The following is a 16,030-nucleotide window of genomic DNA, read 5'->3' as shown; positions in this document are numbered from 1 at the left end:
CAATCTTTTAATTTAGTTTCAATCATGGAAAATCATTAATTGTATTCCCAAACGAACACTTTAATGACCTCAATACACTAAATTGTCCAATTGACAGATGACAATGAGTCTACAAATGAAACAGATCAATCTAAAAAACACTACAACTATGAAACAACCAAACTCATTTGCTTGTCAGTAATTAGCTACAATCCCCGTTAGCATAACCTTTTTTCAAACCACATATTGTCTGCGTTAAATGTGAAAGTATACAGGACACAGACTTACCTCAGGAAAACTGACAGTAAATCAACAGATTATATGAGACAATATTTTAAACAATATGCTACAATGTCAACAAAAACTGGAATTCAGGATGTACAAAAGAATGTAACAATGCAGGTATTTGTCTTTCAAATAATTTTAAAAGAATGTCTTAGCAAAAAGCAACCCCCACAATTATACTTACTACTATATGAATAGACCTTTACTTCTATACAGTACTACTCAAATTATTAATCAAACAAACAAAGATGCTACCAAAACTAAGTTTAAGTAAGTGTTTTGTCTATTTTTTAAAACTACAAAGCATTGTGCATTTAAAAAAAATAACCAACTTCATTTTGATTGGTAGTGATTGCTTTCCTTCACATGATCCAAATATATTTTAAATGAATTTCAAAGCTTATTTCAAAAACACTTGGAAATATGCAGTGTATGCCAAGAACAAGAAACAGTATGCATCCTTAAAAGCAAAGTTGAAAATAAAAGAAAGTGAAAGAGGAATATCTAAGAATTTAACAATACGATCAGAAATCAAAATATTTCAACTTTCCATAGAATTAAAATAAAAAAAAAAAACACATTCGAAAGCCTTTTCGCATTCACTAATTTAAACCATATGTGCTAAAACACAACCGGAGTCCACGCATTAGTGCAAACACACAGAAAGCCTGGACAGAAAGCCACCTAAAAACAATGACCCTTTGTAACTTCAGCTGTTTTCAAAAACATTGGAATTTCACTTGTTAGGCACACTTCATTAGTAGGCAACACAAAATAACAACATGTTTATTAATTTTCCACATTACAGTACATTCCTCAGTCAGATCAGCTGTTTAAGTTACGCTGAGGCACACGTCCTACTGTCTCTCTCCCTTGTAAAAAGAAACTAAAAACAAGCAACAGCCTTTAAAAGAATATTATATTGTACCATGTTTAAAAAACAAAAAGCAGTAAAGTCTAACTTTTTCAAGAAGAGAAATACAGACAAGACGAACAAGCAGAATACAGCTACTTACTTGCCTTCAAACTGGAATTTGAAAGAGGAAGTTGTTGCAGGACTTAATAGTTTTCAGCTGTGCGACAGATGGTCATATATACTGTATTGTGGTAAAAGGCATCATGGGCTTGCAAACTCCACAGGATCTTTGTTTGGTAACATGCTGCTGACTAGCAGTCCTACATTTTATTTTTTCGCATAACAGAATAGCAAGCTATTTTAATGTTTGGTGCTGGTCCTGTATAAATAAATATATACTTCTCTTCATAACCCTGTCAAAACAAACAAAGTACAACTTGGAGAGGATATTAAGTTCTAAAAGGATAGTGGACATTTGGTGTTTTGTATTTGGTGTATTTGGTGTTTTGTATTCAGGAAACACGATAGATCTTTTCGAAAAATAATGAAAAACCAACTTAAATAAGTGTATTGAATGAACTCAGAAACCAGTTCTCCTTGCACTTTTTTACTTCATCTGCTCAACTACTTTTATAAGAGTGCAATCTGGCAACTTTGGAAATATATATAACTGAAATTTGACACTTTACATACAAGTCTGCAAAATATTATATGATTAATAGCTTAGTTATGCTTTCCTTGGAATTTGTTGATATAAAAAATAGGAAAACATTTTACATTTACTTATGAACAAAATATAAAGTGCAAAGCTTTTTTTTCTGCCTTTGCTAATTTGTGTTCCACCTGGGACTAGGTGGTGCAGTAAAGCTTTTGACTTACTATACAGTATATCAGTCACTGTTTACCATATCATTTCTCATAATAAGGAACATTATTCTTCAATTAATTTCGTTTGTACATCTTTGTTCTATTCCACCTATGTAGTCTAGTACAACATTGGAAGAATGGCTTTCCACAGAATTGTGGTGTGAATAATAAACCAGCTGTTTTCATTTTTTAAGAATAAAAAAACTTTAGCCCGAAACAAATGACACAGACATCTTAAGGGAAGAGTGTTACAGGTTGACAAGACATCAATTTTTTTTCATTCCTTGAAATGGATATTCTGCCTAATACATATGCAGCCATGTAAAATGCACGACGTCTCAGGCAGCATACTGCAACAACTGTAGTGGCATGATTAACAGCACTGAGTATTTTTTCAAATAATCTGATGCAGGATTGCACTACTCTTTAAAACTGCCAGGTGGCATAGTAATTTTTTAATGTACCACAGCTGCATATACAGTAGCTGTCAGACAAATCTAATTTTAATAAATAATTATTAAATATATTATACCCTTGTTTATTAAATAATTGGGGTTTTCCTGTGCTAATCATTCTATACAGTAACAGTAATGGCTTTTTATTACATAGTGTATAGAGAGTTATTAATAGTTGCATATAATAGTAATTAGAAAAAGTATATATTTTTAACAATCAAAATTGACAATAAAATTATTTATAGTGGCTGTAAAAAAAAAGCATATTTAAAAGCACAGAAACATAAAAAAAGATGGCGGCAGTGGTTTGAATGACTTTTAAAGTGGCATTTTAGCTGACAAGTCTACACTATATGTTTTTTTATTTAATGAAAAAGTTTGCCATAACAATGTTGCGAAAATTTCCGACAATTTTTTTATGTATAATATGCTGATTTTAGTGTTTCTCAGTAATTTCTCAGTATTTTGTGCAACTTTTTTTTCAGCGTTTTTTATTCATATCATTTTATTTCTAAACACTTCAGGTTCATCTGGTTTCACTTCCACTGCAAGCAAATGTAACATCAATTTTAATTATTTCTATATTATATACAGTAGAATGTTCCTTGATTTCTTGATGGGTATGATTCCTAGCCCATGGGCAAGTTGTACTTTAACACATTTCCCCTTTGGGGATAATAAAGACTCTTTCTCTAATAATAAAATACTATACACAGCCATTCTTAATGTGCAACAAATAATGCTGCATAATGCACCAGACATAATGCATTTCAATGCGTTTTTTAAAAAAAATAATCTGATGCCAGACTGCACTACTTTGTAAATCCACCAGTGGCTCAGTGAAAGGTTAACATAGTGTGTTCAAGTATTCTGGGCTATTATTATTATTCTTATTATAAATCCCCAGGTTCGAATCCTGATCAATGTTTGTGCTTAGGAACAATCTTTTCCCAAATAAAGAACGTAATTTGTATACTGTTTCAACTTTTATTTATTTTATGCTGTATATAACAGTATGTTAAATTAATATAAAAAAATTAAAGTATGGCATTTCAGAATGCAAAGTTACCCAGATATGTAAAAATTGTTTATTATTATAGCTTGTTGTGAACGGGATGTGTTTTTTTCAGGTTCTTCATTAAAATAAATCTATATTTTTTCTTAATTCTAATTTCAGCATCAAGTAATTAGGAAACAATTTTGCTTAAGATTTTGATAATACAACTATTTCACACATACAAATTATGCCACCAATAAATAAAAATGTGTATTCAATTTATTGTAAAACTACCAACATCAACACAGCACATGCATTGTTTTTCAATGTGAAAATGCTAAGACTGAGCCTGTGAGTAACCCCAACAGCCACATCACTGGTACAACACATATGTATAACTTGCAATATTAGGCAATAAACAGTAGAACCACAATTATAATCAAAAATTATACTTTGTAGATGTTAATATAATTGTATTTACATCTACAAAATATACAAATATTATAACCTTTCTGAAACCTGTTAAAACAGAAGTTATTAACTGTATTGTATTTCACACCTTAAAGTGTGAGCACAGTGCGCTCAGTCTGTGTTTTGTTTTGATTATAATATGAACTAGTTCCTGAGGCATACTGTCAAAGGCTTCCAAATAAAAAAAAAACATCTCTCAATCAAAGCTTTGTTGGGTTTGCACAGGGAAAAGGGTAAGTACGTAATTTTTGAGAAGTCATGTACTGATTCCAAAGTAGCTGATTTTGGCTTAGCTAATTGTGCTTGAAGAATTTAAAATCTGACTGTACCTCAATTGTGATTTCTGTTTAAGGGCATCTTAAAATTCACTTACTTTCTTGTTGCTGTGGTGGTCAGATGACTGGTTATAACCAATTTTCTTCACCCCCCATGTATTCACACATTTGCTAATTCTACACTACGGAAGTAAATTCATGTTATTACTTCATTTGTTATTACCATTATTTTAATATTCAACATACTATGATATATACAATTAATTTAAAAAGTTATTATAATATTATTTATTATGTTTTCTTATAGAAATATAGAGGAAAAATATAGAGGAAAAGTCTTAATTATTTCCAAGGGGTCAATTTGTTCAATTATAATTTGTGAATTTCCAGGAATCGAACCTTGGCCTCCCGGGTGGCAACCAAAAATTCTACCACTGAACCACCAATGCTCTACTCTTTTTGGGTCAGATAAATTAAAAACGACAAGTGTTTCATTTTCTGTTACAACAATAATGACAAAGAGTTCATGTAAAATGTATTTAAATGAGTACGTCAAAAGTAGTATTTTCAAAATAACTACAGCAAGTGACTAAATTAAGGAATTTCATGCAGAATATGTCTATGAAGAAGGCCGGGAAACTATTGTGTACCTTATTTTTTTATTTTCAGATACCCATAAAAGCCATACTGTATATTTCTATTCATTCATTAATAATCTTAGACACATTCAAAAAAACATTATACTTTTATTTTCAGCTACCAAAATTTCACTTTATTTACATGATTCCATTTTAATATTCCAAATTAAAGGAATTTACAGAAGCAGTAAAATAGATTAAATCAAACAACCATTTCATTAACATTTGAAATAAGTGCTACCTATCAATATTTGGACAGTAAAAAGGTAAATCTGGCATGCTGAGTCATACTGCAATTTTTTCAGTGCATTCTTAATGGTTGCATCTGTAACATAACCTGTTTCGGAGATCACAATACAGGCAAAAAAATATTAAAGCAAAGTCAAAAGAGTTTTTGCTCAAATGTAATATTTTCTCACTCCATATAAAATTATTTTGCATAACTATGATTTCTATAAGGAAAAAATATGCAATTCCTTACCTTCACACCTCTATTGCTTCTCACATATTATAAAATGTTACACTTATATTAACTTAGAAATTTAAGGAACAAGTAAACTTTAAAAATACTTATGCAACTTTAAATCATTAATATTACACTACCGTTTGATTTACATTTGTTTTTTTTTTATCATTACTAAACTTCCTCTCCTTTTCGTACTATTTCTAAAAACAAAATTCAAGTACCACAGCAAAATACTGTGTGGTGAGAAAAGGGCTGTATGCCTAAGGCATTTTGCAGTCACCCATACTACATCCTGTATGTTTAAATCCTGTAGAAAGTAATTCCAATACATTAAACTGACTAAAGTGAATTTGCTTTGTTCACAATTTCATTTCCAAGAACCACAGGTTGAAAACCTAATCCTGCTTCTTATTTTAAGAATTTCATTAAGTTCAGCTCAACAGATGTTTACATGAAAACACTTTTCCCTGCACCGTTATACTTGTGTAGAAAAAAATATCTAAACCGCTTCCTGCATTCAATCACAACATTTTTTTTTTAATTAGGGCACTGGAAATAAAGAGCTTAAGTGTTAAGGCAGCAATGTAATGGTAAATATTGTGATAGAGGCTTAGCATGTTTATGACACTAAAATTGAAAGGAACAGATCATGTATTTTAATAATATATCTGTAAATAGAAGAAAAGGCTCCATGAGTGTTGGACTATTAAATTATCTATATAGTAGTAAATAATAAATAACCAAAAATCAGGAGAATTAATGTACTTTTCTTTAAATTGTATTATATAGATTTGTGATAAAGGTTATAATCACTTTTGTTGTGGGAAAAACCTATGTAATTTATATTATTACTATATGTATGTATCTAAATCAGGAGACTCATCAACTGTCTGCCCAGGTTACCCTCAATTACTTTTACAAACATCTGGAAAATAACCTTTCAAACCATTGATAATTACTGTAATTTGTAGCATTTTGAAATGCTACTCACTTTTAAAGTTTCAAGTTAGTAGGCCTATTCAAACACCTTAATTATAAGAAAAAATGTGTTATAAAATTTAGTACAGAGTACTAAACTGGAAGGTGTGCTGATAATTTAATACCTAAGAGAGAGACCATATGACCTGCAGACTAAGCTGGTTGTTTGAAGTTAGTACCACCTACTAGATTTGACATTCTTTCATGCCCTTTGTTATAATGCTGAAGCCTCTTTGTTCAGGGAGTCTGATACATAGAAGAGCATGGTTCCCAAATCTGCACTCCTGGATTTGGGAAAGATGGTGGACGCAATTACTGGAGCAACTTCATAAAGAAATGGCATCTCCCATTACATTGCAGTGAGCAACACTCAGATATCAAAAACAGCTTGCAAGAGCACTTGACCATAACCAACATTCTGAAAACATATCTAAATACTTATTTGTCAAAAAAAAAATAGCTTCTTTATCTGAATTTATATAGGGTAGCAAAAAGTGAAGAATACATTGACACATTTTGAAGATACAGTAGAGCACATGGAACATCAGTCTGGCTTGTTTGCCAGAGGGAAAAGCCGGTAACAATAAACAGTAGGTGGCACTATGCAGAACTTGGTGCATAAATGGTTTCTTTCCCTCTCATAGTAGAGGTTGTAAGGTTGTAAGTGGAAAGAATACACAGGAATTATGTCTTTGTTATGTCTGCTGAAGAAGTAATACCACCTGAATTTTATTGCCAAGCCACTTTACTATGCAGAACTGCAGCTCTTTTTGAGTGAAGTAGGAAAACTGCCCAATCCAGATGAAAGTCGTGACTACATTCTTACAGATTCCAATGCTGCAACATCCAGCTGATCAGAGCATTTACTGATGTGAACAAAACTTTGTGAGACACAGGTACAGTATGCAACTCTTTCTAATAAACCTGACTACTCTCAGAATGCTGAATACAAATATCCATGTTCACTGTACATTTGCATGAGGCACAAGTTTTCTTGAGATCCAAAGTTGACTTAACAAGGGAGTCAACTGATTTGATTTGAGAGCATTGCCAGTTGACCTCTTTTGCACGCCTCCTTGTAGCAGGAATCATCCATCCTACTGCAATATTACCACTTGGAACACAACTAGAGATATTAGCTGTCCTCAAGGAACTTTTTTTCTTTTTTAAGCTTTTAGTATTTTTGTCCTCTCACATTTATACAATAACTGGTATCTCACCCATCTCCTGCAATGTGAGAGGCTTGTATTTGATTACATTATTTCAAGAAACCCATGTAAATAAAACAGACAGAAAATAGCAGTACTCTACAGTAGCAGTATCTTGTGCTGTTCTTGTGTCCCTGCAAGGGGAATGTTTATTAAATTAATACTGCATGTGATGCATAGCTACTGTAATCAGAAATGAAGCAAACCTCAAAGTGCCTCCCGGGTAGGACCTAGACTACATCAGTGAAACACCGATGATCAGCTCTGCTTCAAAACTTGATAAGTGTATCAGTTGACTAAGAATCAACACCGCAATATAGACACTCTCCATCAGAATAAAAAAAAATGTGTCCTTATATAAACTCATAGGACATGTCCCTTTCCAATTCTGAACCTACATTCAAGTAGTCCAATCAAATGTATATGATAACAGTCATCTTTTTTCCCCTTGCAGAGGCTAATGTACTGAGGGGTCCCCTCTGCATGAAGTTTGTAAGTTGTCTCCGTGTTCACATGTGTTTTCTATTAATAGGATAATTGGCTTCTGGTAAAACTGGCCTGGGTGTGAGTGTGTGTTTGTGGCATCCCATCTAGGGTGTATCATATCTTATGCCCACTGCTTGCCAAAGTATACACTGACTCCTCTGCAAACCTGTACCCATGCGATCCATGGATGGATGGATTATTTAACCTAAATGTTGTACAAAAATGTTAAATATAATAACTGGACAATGAGAACTAAAACTAAGCAAGGCATTTTATTCTGCCTTTTTAATTGCACTGATGACTGAAATGATGATTATTTTCATACTCGGCTATGGTAATGAACAGTAGGCTTCCTTTGAAATACCAAACAATAATGCCTAACTGTACCCAAAATAAAATATTTTGCATACTAATGGAAAGTGGCTTCCATTACTATCTATTTCTGCCGTATAATGTGCTTAAGTGATGCTGCTACCCTTTCAATCCCTTTAGGACAGTCCTGTTGTGTTTGAAGTGAGGTTTGTGCTTTCCATTTTACCCTGAATATATCTTGTCTGTTCAAAGCCCTTTTTACCATTACAGTTCCTCCTATTTTAAATTTAAAAGTATTATATTGGAATCGAGCAGAAAGGGCTGTAGCAACATTAAAGTTATATTAACAAATTGCAGAGTGGTGTGCTTCTCCTGGAGTTAGCACTGAACCTCCAGTATAGGGTGTGTTTTTTGTGATTAAAAAGATGAATGTGTACTGTATATACAGCACATCCTACACTACAGAATAGCATTTAATTACAAGTAAACTACTTGAACTACTAGAAAACTACATGGATACACAAAATATTTGATTTGCTGATTAGAATTTATTGAACATATCATACACCTAAATACAATTTATATCATAATTAGAATACAGAATTATGTTATAGTGTATAATTATTTGGACAAATGTGATAGAGTTTTAATGTGAACACAAGCTTTCCTTTTATGGTTCCGTCATTTTCTGAAATACCATTTTGCGGATTTCAATTTACCATTCATGTAAAACATCTTTTGCTTTAGAAAGCTTCATAATCAAGTATATTCTATACTCCTGAATGAGGATTATTAGGAAACCTAGAAATTAGTTTGGGGTTGATGCTAATTAGTCATTCCATATAACTTCTAAACAGCTGAGAAAAGGTTTTACTAATGAACTTAATGGCTCTATACAGTTATCCCAAAAACAAACAAAGTTATGGTCTAAAACAATATGGCCTAAATGGTTTAATGGAGAGATTAACCAACATTCTGAAGGAATACAGCATTCTACATGCTGCATAAAAGGCCTGAGATTCAAAGACAAAGAAAACAAATACTAAGCAGGCCTAGCCAAAAGACATTAGAATCACCAAGAGAGACAAAAATAATATTGCAGTGGAGACAAAATATAATGTCCTCCTCAAAACAATGAGGAAAAGCAATAAAAGAAGCAAGCAGAATGCTTGGGTATAATCAAGTGAAATTATTCTTACATTTAAGCATGCATTAGTAAGACCTCAATTAAAATAGTGTGCTCATTCTTTGTCTAGTCATTTACATCAGGTAACACAAATTCTTCCAGAGAATAAATAGCAAATGTTAGGTATTAAACCCTCCACTCTTTGACCTTCTAAGAGCTAAAGCTGTGTTTTAAAGAATCAAATAAAAATAGCTTAAGTATCTTTCCAAATTACTACCAAAGTGATAGTTTTTTATACAGATCTAAACAAGCTGTAGTTGTTTACAGAATTGCAAAATAACCAATCTAATACCCAGTCTTCTGTGTAAAACTAAGAAATGTAAAACTGAAAAAGTTATCAGTGAAAGTTTAGTGTATATCCTGTACTAATAATTTGGTGGAAAATCTCTTATAAAATATACTCAGTTTCCATTATGCTTTTTACCAGATTTTGTGACTGAAGTTTTACATCCATACCTGAATTTATACTATATATTTCTTACGTTGTCACAATAACAACATTTTGTTCAAGCATATCATTTTAAACGTACTGTATAAAGGATACACAAAATTGTACTGCACATATCCACAAAATTCAGAATCATAATACTAAAGCTGGTGTTCCTTTAATTTCCAATCAATTTCTATATTTTACCTTCAAATTGATGTACTCTACCAACTTCAGTTACGGTTTGAAAAGCAGAGAACAGAAATTAGTTCAAAATGATCTTTCTTACAATTAATAAAATCTTCAACAAATGTGTTTGAGGATTGCCTTCTAATTATGTATTTCTCAACAAAAGCACTTCAAATTTGTATTTACAGTATAATTCAAAATCTAACAGTGCATTCATCCAGTGACATTATCATTCACTGAAATGGCAGAATCTCCCTCTGTAAGAAATCGCCATCAATTAAGGTACCAAAGATATTATTTAAATGCAAAAAAGTGCTGTTACATCGTAATGTCTATTGTAAATAAACTCACTCACTATGCACATTTTTGTAGATACATGCTCTTTAACCAAACGTATTTTAATCACTTAACCCTCTTCTAATCATTCCCAACTCCCATATCTCTGATTTTAATTAAGTATTTTAATTACTTAGGCTATCTAGTGCATTTATTTGGACTTATGAAAGGGGTTGGTGAGGGTTTCATTTATTATTCATGCATTTAAGAATTAAGAAGCCACCAGCTTCAGCTGAGAGGATATCAAAGTTGAAAGCAATACCACTGAGATACTAGTCTTACTGATAAAGATGTGACACCAGCAGAAAAGGATGATAACTGCTCATAAGGGTTTTGATATGATTGTAGAGTCTTTCCATGCATAAAAACATAAGAAAGGTTAAGGACGAGAAGAGGCCATTGAACCCATTTAGCACGTTTGAAAGATAGTAGCCAAGTGATCCTAGGATCTTCTCCAGATGTGGTGACCAATATAGCTATATCCTGCTAAGACTCCAAGTATTTCCTGCTATGATCCCCATGAGGTAATAAAAGAGAACAATGTGATGTAATGTAATACAATGTGAACACCTACAGTAAGATACCTTCTTACTACAGTAAATATACCACATATAAAAATAATCACTTCCTGCTTGCTTTTGAAAAATGCATAATTTATTTACAATCTAAAGGCTATTTTTAAATCATACAACAAAATATGTTTTAGAATTTGCAGCTTAAAAGCTCTATTACTGGTTCTTAAGATAACATTGATTACCCCTGAAATGATTACCAGAAAAACTTTGATATACTGTACCTATCTGTTTATGGCTACAATTATGTAGTAATAATTATGGAGTAGCTACATAATTAATTGTGCAATTGTAATCGTAAATTGTAATTAAATTTGACAAAGAACGCAAAAGTTTGGATAAATTGATTTTCAAATAATGTACAGTCCTGCACATTTAACCATTCAAATTGTTACTGTAATGTTAATGTTATGTTACTGTAGGTGTGCCAAGACTGCACACCTAAGACACCAAAACTCACAAATCACTACATTAAGCATGTCTTCTCAAATTGATATCAAATGATATCATTCATCTTTATCTAATTCTTATTTAATCATTAGTAATCGGACTGAAGTCTGTTTAGGATTGTATGACAATCTTTCCTAATATCTGATGCACATTAACATCACTTTATTTCACATTTCAGTATTTCAAGTGCATTATGGTGACCCACAGCCTTTGACTTTCCAATTACTGAAAACACATTAAATATAATTTCTTCTCCGTGTTATACTAACAAGCATAAAGACAGCATGTTAATAATCAAGCTAACAGTAGAAAAAAAGGCTCTTTTTAAAATTCTACACATGGTACAGTAGACTACAGCAATAGAATTGAAAAACTGAGTGATTATCAGATTACTAGAATTATTTAAATGCTCAGTTTTCTCTCAGTCTCTTAAAATGTTTTCTACCTTACTGCTACAAAAAGCTTTACTGCATAAATATATCCTAGATTTATTACATATGTCATACAGTAGCTGATCATAAAATTACTCATATCATCTCTTATAAGGGATTCCATATTAATATTTAAAATTCAATACCTCAAGTAAGAATCTGTGAACATTTTTTTTCTGACACAATTACCAGTCCATTTTACAGATACTTTTTCAAGTGACACACTGAGAAGATGTTTGATGTGATATTGCAGACAAATATTTAATTCAGCATTATACTCCTAAGCATTACATTAGACATACAAATTACACTTAGATTTGTGTTATTATCAAACGAATGACAGTTCTACTGCAACAAAGTTCATATGGCTGTAGCATATAAAATGTTTCTAAAATGGCTGGTAATTCCTTTGACAAGATCTAAAACATGTACAAGATGAGAGAAACTGAAACAAACAGCAGGGTGGACCTATCAGAAACAATTCCAAGTGTGAAGCTGCAGCAGAGTATGTTTGGGTCTAAAGGAACAAGTAAAAAAGGTTAATTCCATGTTGAAAAGTAGGAAGAAGAAACATCTTTTGGGCTGCATTTTCACATATCTAAAGAAATCTCAACAGCTAAAACTTTTTTTTGGGTAATCAATTCAGTATGCAGTGCAAACGTACAGAAAGTTTACAAAGAAAATAAACAAAACTGATATATACTTTTTCTCTGTTGTTTCTTTGCTTTTCTCCTTGGAGACCCTTACATTACGATTCAAATGTCTTCCTTGATGCTTCCAAGAGATGATTATTAACGAGATTAAGATCATATTCATTATGATATAACATTTCTGTTATCCATAGAGTAATACGATTTTTTCAGGGACATTCTGCACACATTTAGCATTCTTTGGTTTATGTATGATGTATTATATGATTATATGATTTATATTATTTGTAGAAATATGACAATAATCAAAGATGGCTCCTTCTGTTTTTTCACATTGAACTACAATAGCTACTATTTATAACTCTGTGTCAGCTGCTACTTGGTAGTCAGATTTAATCACTGCAACAGTAGTGTTGTCATCGATGGAGATTAAATAGATTTTTTTATCAACAGGGATGTTTTGGTCAGATACACCTTTGTAGCCAGTGTGAAATAAATTTCCATATCTGGGTTCCATGTTCCAAATACATCTGAAACAAAACCTTATCTCACTGGAACCATATACTGTACAGGACAGGGCTTAACATGTGCTAGGCTAAAGAAAAACACCCATAAATATAAAGGTGGATAGATATAGCTTATTCTGCAGATAGTTTCAGTTATTGATAGGCAAATTGAATGATTTGTGTCCAAGTCAGTAGCTAATATTGGGAGGTAGAATACAATAAATTGTGCTACATCAGAAATTGACATCAGTAAGACAGCACAGACAACTGCAAGACATTAAGAAGAAAGGGAGGTGCTTTCCTAATTAAAAATGTGCAAATTTACTAAAATCAGTGAAGAATTCATCTAGTGTGCAGAAATTGTCAATTGGGCCAATACTAAAGATAGCAATTCAAGTGGGTAGCTGCGTCAGCATGCGTAGGCTGCAAAGGAACAAGTAATAGGTTTATTCCATGCTGAAAAAAAGAAGAAAGAAAACATAACGTTTCGGCCGTGGAGCCTTCTTCAGGTGTGTGAAGGCACCTGAAGAAGACTCCACGGCCGAAACGTTGTTTTCTTTCTTCTTTTTTTCAGCATGGAATAAACCTATTACTTGTTCCTAAAGATAACAATGCTGAGTTTGATCAGAGGCACGGTGATAAATCCAATGGCAGAATCATATAAGACTTCAGGTTTCCCCATAAATAGCTTTTACACATCAATTTCCCTTCGGGATCAATAAAGTCTTATCTGTCTCTATCTATTAAAGCCCTTCGGTATACATTATTGCCATTATCCAAGATGAGATTTTAACAGCTGAATTAGTATATTCCGAGCAGAATGTATAAATCAGGATTTGTTCCAATAAAGAAAACCATGTCCAGACATTATTTTAATTTGTAATTTATTAATGAGCTTTCAAAAGTTAAATCACTAACCAGATGCCTAGATATGGATAAACTGCTCCAAGTTTAACTTACGTGAGTGAAAGTTATTGTGATAACTAAGCAGTTAAGAAAGCATCCATTTAGTCTTTTTTAAAGTCATTTAGTGCAGCAAAATATGCAACTGAGAAAGGTCCTGCAGATTATGTGTAGAAACTAAGCTGTAAATAAGTCCTACTTGATTATAAAGTGAATCCAGTTGAGTGTAAGATGTCAACACAGTAGTGGGCAAAAGAGTTGACTACTGCCTGAACAATACAGTTAATAGAGATAAGAAAAATGTAGGGTCTAGGATAGAAGCTTTTGGGATTCCCTTAGATACAACAAGACGTTGTCAAACAAACCTGTCAGATCTTAAACACTGCCTGGTTTTGTAAGTATTTCTGCAATGCTATCCACAAATTACAATGAAACTAAGGTCAAACACACCCATCTCCATTCACTGTAATGTTAACACTCATGATGCCTCCTGCTTCATTCTCTAACAATAAAACATGACAGGGAATAAGTTACAGCACTTAATTCTGCTTTACTGTAACTGTATTTTTTCTAGCAAGGTCAATGAAGACTAAACCAATATTGCAAGTGCCACTGCAAATCTTTAATATCTCTTTTTTAAAGGACAAATGGATGTTATGTGCCTTCAGAAATTCAAGTCTACCGGCATATTTCATAAATATATCCTGAAAGATTATAAACACAGGAAAAGATTCTGTTATTTTAATGGAAGAGTTAAAGACCCAGGACCTTTTTTGCACCATTAGGTTAGTGTAAAACGTATTTATTTGCCTTTCTAAATATTGTCACATGTTGAACTCAAAAATCATTATTTACAAGATTAAAGAGACTATTTTCTACTATGTACTGTATATAGAGTGGTCTTAAAAACATTTCTCCTTACCACTTTTTTTGTACATGTTGGTTCTGAAGCTAAATCTTTCTAGCATTTTTTTCTCAAACCATCAAAGCAGTAGTTAAAATCACCTACAGTAGCTACTGCTATAAAAATAGCTTCTGAAAACACTTCTCATGGCTGAGTGAAATGAAAGTCTGCTGGGAATTATATCTGTGTTTCACATAAAGCTTCTACAATACAAGTTCTCAGCATGGTACAATACTCATTTGATTTCCTTGCAGACTTCCTCCCAGTAATGTTTGACAACTGTTTCTTTGAGGATAAACAACATCACACTTTGGGGAAAAAAAGAAGAAAAAAACATAAAAAGTGATAGAGAAATATATATTAAGAAAATGATGTTAGAAGCATCAGCAAATTATTTCTCATATTGAAAAAAGTGCAATAGCAAAATGTATTTGAAATGGAACCTACTGTAGTTGTGTAAAAAAAAGAGAACGGAATGCACTTTAATTAGCATTTTGGGTTATATGTATCCTTTTTCTTCTAATAAATAAGAATATTGTTATACTGTACTCATACAAGAATAAAGGTTACTAATGAGAGGAGCCATTAAGCCCATCTTGCCCATTTGGTAGTAGCTAATAGATACAAGGATCTCATCCTATATACTGTAACAGAAAATAAAATGGAAAAACCAATTACAAACATATGATGTCCCATTTAGGCCATTATTCAAACTTTCCCTCTCATACACACACAAATTGCTCTCACATTTACTAGTTTTACCTTGCACATACACACAAATCACTCTCCCATTCAATAGTTTTACATCACACATACACATAAAACACTCCTTCATAATGTGAATGTGATTGGCATAACTAATGAATGTTAGTGCATTTTACGTGTATGTGAGAGGTAAAACGAATGTATGAGAGCATTTTATGTGTATGTGAAAGGTGAATTATGGCAGTGTAGGCAGTCTGTCTAAAGAGCACAATGTGATTGGTTGAGAAAATATATCAACAAGCTTTCTCATTTTCTGCTGCGCTCCAAGATAGAGAAAAGAAATAAACCTCAATCGCAACAAGCACCAAGCCAAGCCGTAGCTTTAATTAATAAAATCTTAGCCACACCAGAAGTATTAGCTTCATTGTCATGGGTCTACGACACCCGCAATGAGTGTTCTTCCGTCAACGCAGCATGCACCGGGCCGGCGCCAGGGGA

General features: G+C 32.5%; 1 protein-coding gene across 6 annotated transcripts in view; it reads right to left on the bottom strand.

The window, feature by feature from the left end:
* gulp1a (GULP PTB domain containing engulfment adaptor 1a) overlaps positions 1-16,030 on the bottom strand; it is a 214,938-nt gene that overhangs the window by 93,909 nt on the left and 104,999 nt on the right. Inside the window, exon 1 of one of the 6 annotated variants that reach the window (XM_088605073.1) lies at positions 5,305-5,419. The exons of 4 other annotated variants lie outside the window; for them this stretch is intronic. The gene's annotated coding sequence lies outside the window, so the exon portion shown is untranslated. Of the gene's footprint in view, positions 1-1,280; positions 1,371-5,304; positions 5,420-16,030 lie in introns of those variants that run through there. One more of the 6 variants, XM_088605072.1, reaches the window with a different exon arrangement.

The sequence above is a fragment of the Lepisosteus platostomus genome, chromosome 14 (assembly GCF_059453375.1).
Source record: "Lepisosteus platostomus isolate fLepPlt1 chromosome 14, fLepPlt1.hap1, whole genome shotgun sequence".
NCBI classification, from domain to species: Eukaryota; Metazoa; Chordata; class Actinopteri; order Semionotiformes; family Lepisosteidae; genus Lepisosteus; species Lepisosteus platostomus.
Note: the sequence above shows the minus strand (reverse complement) of the source record. Positions and strands in the feature narration are given on the sequence as shown.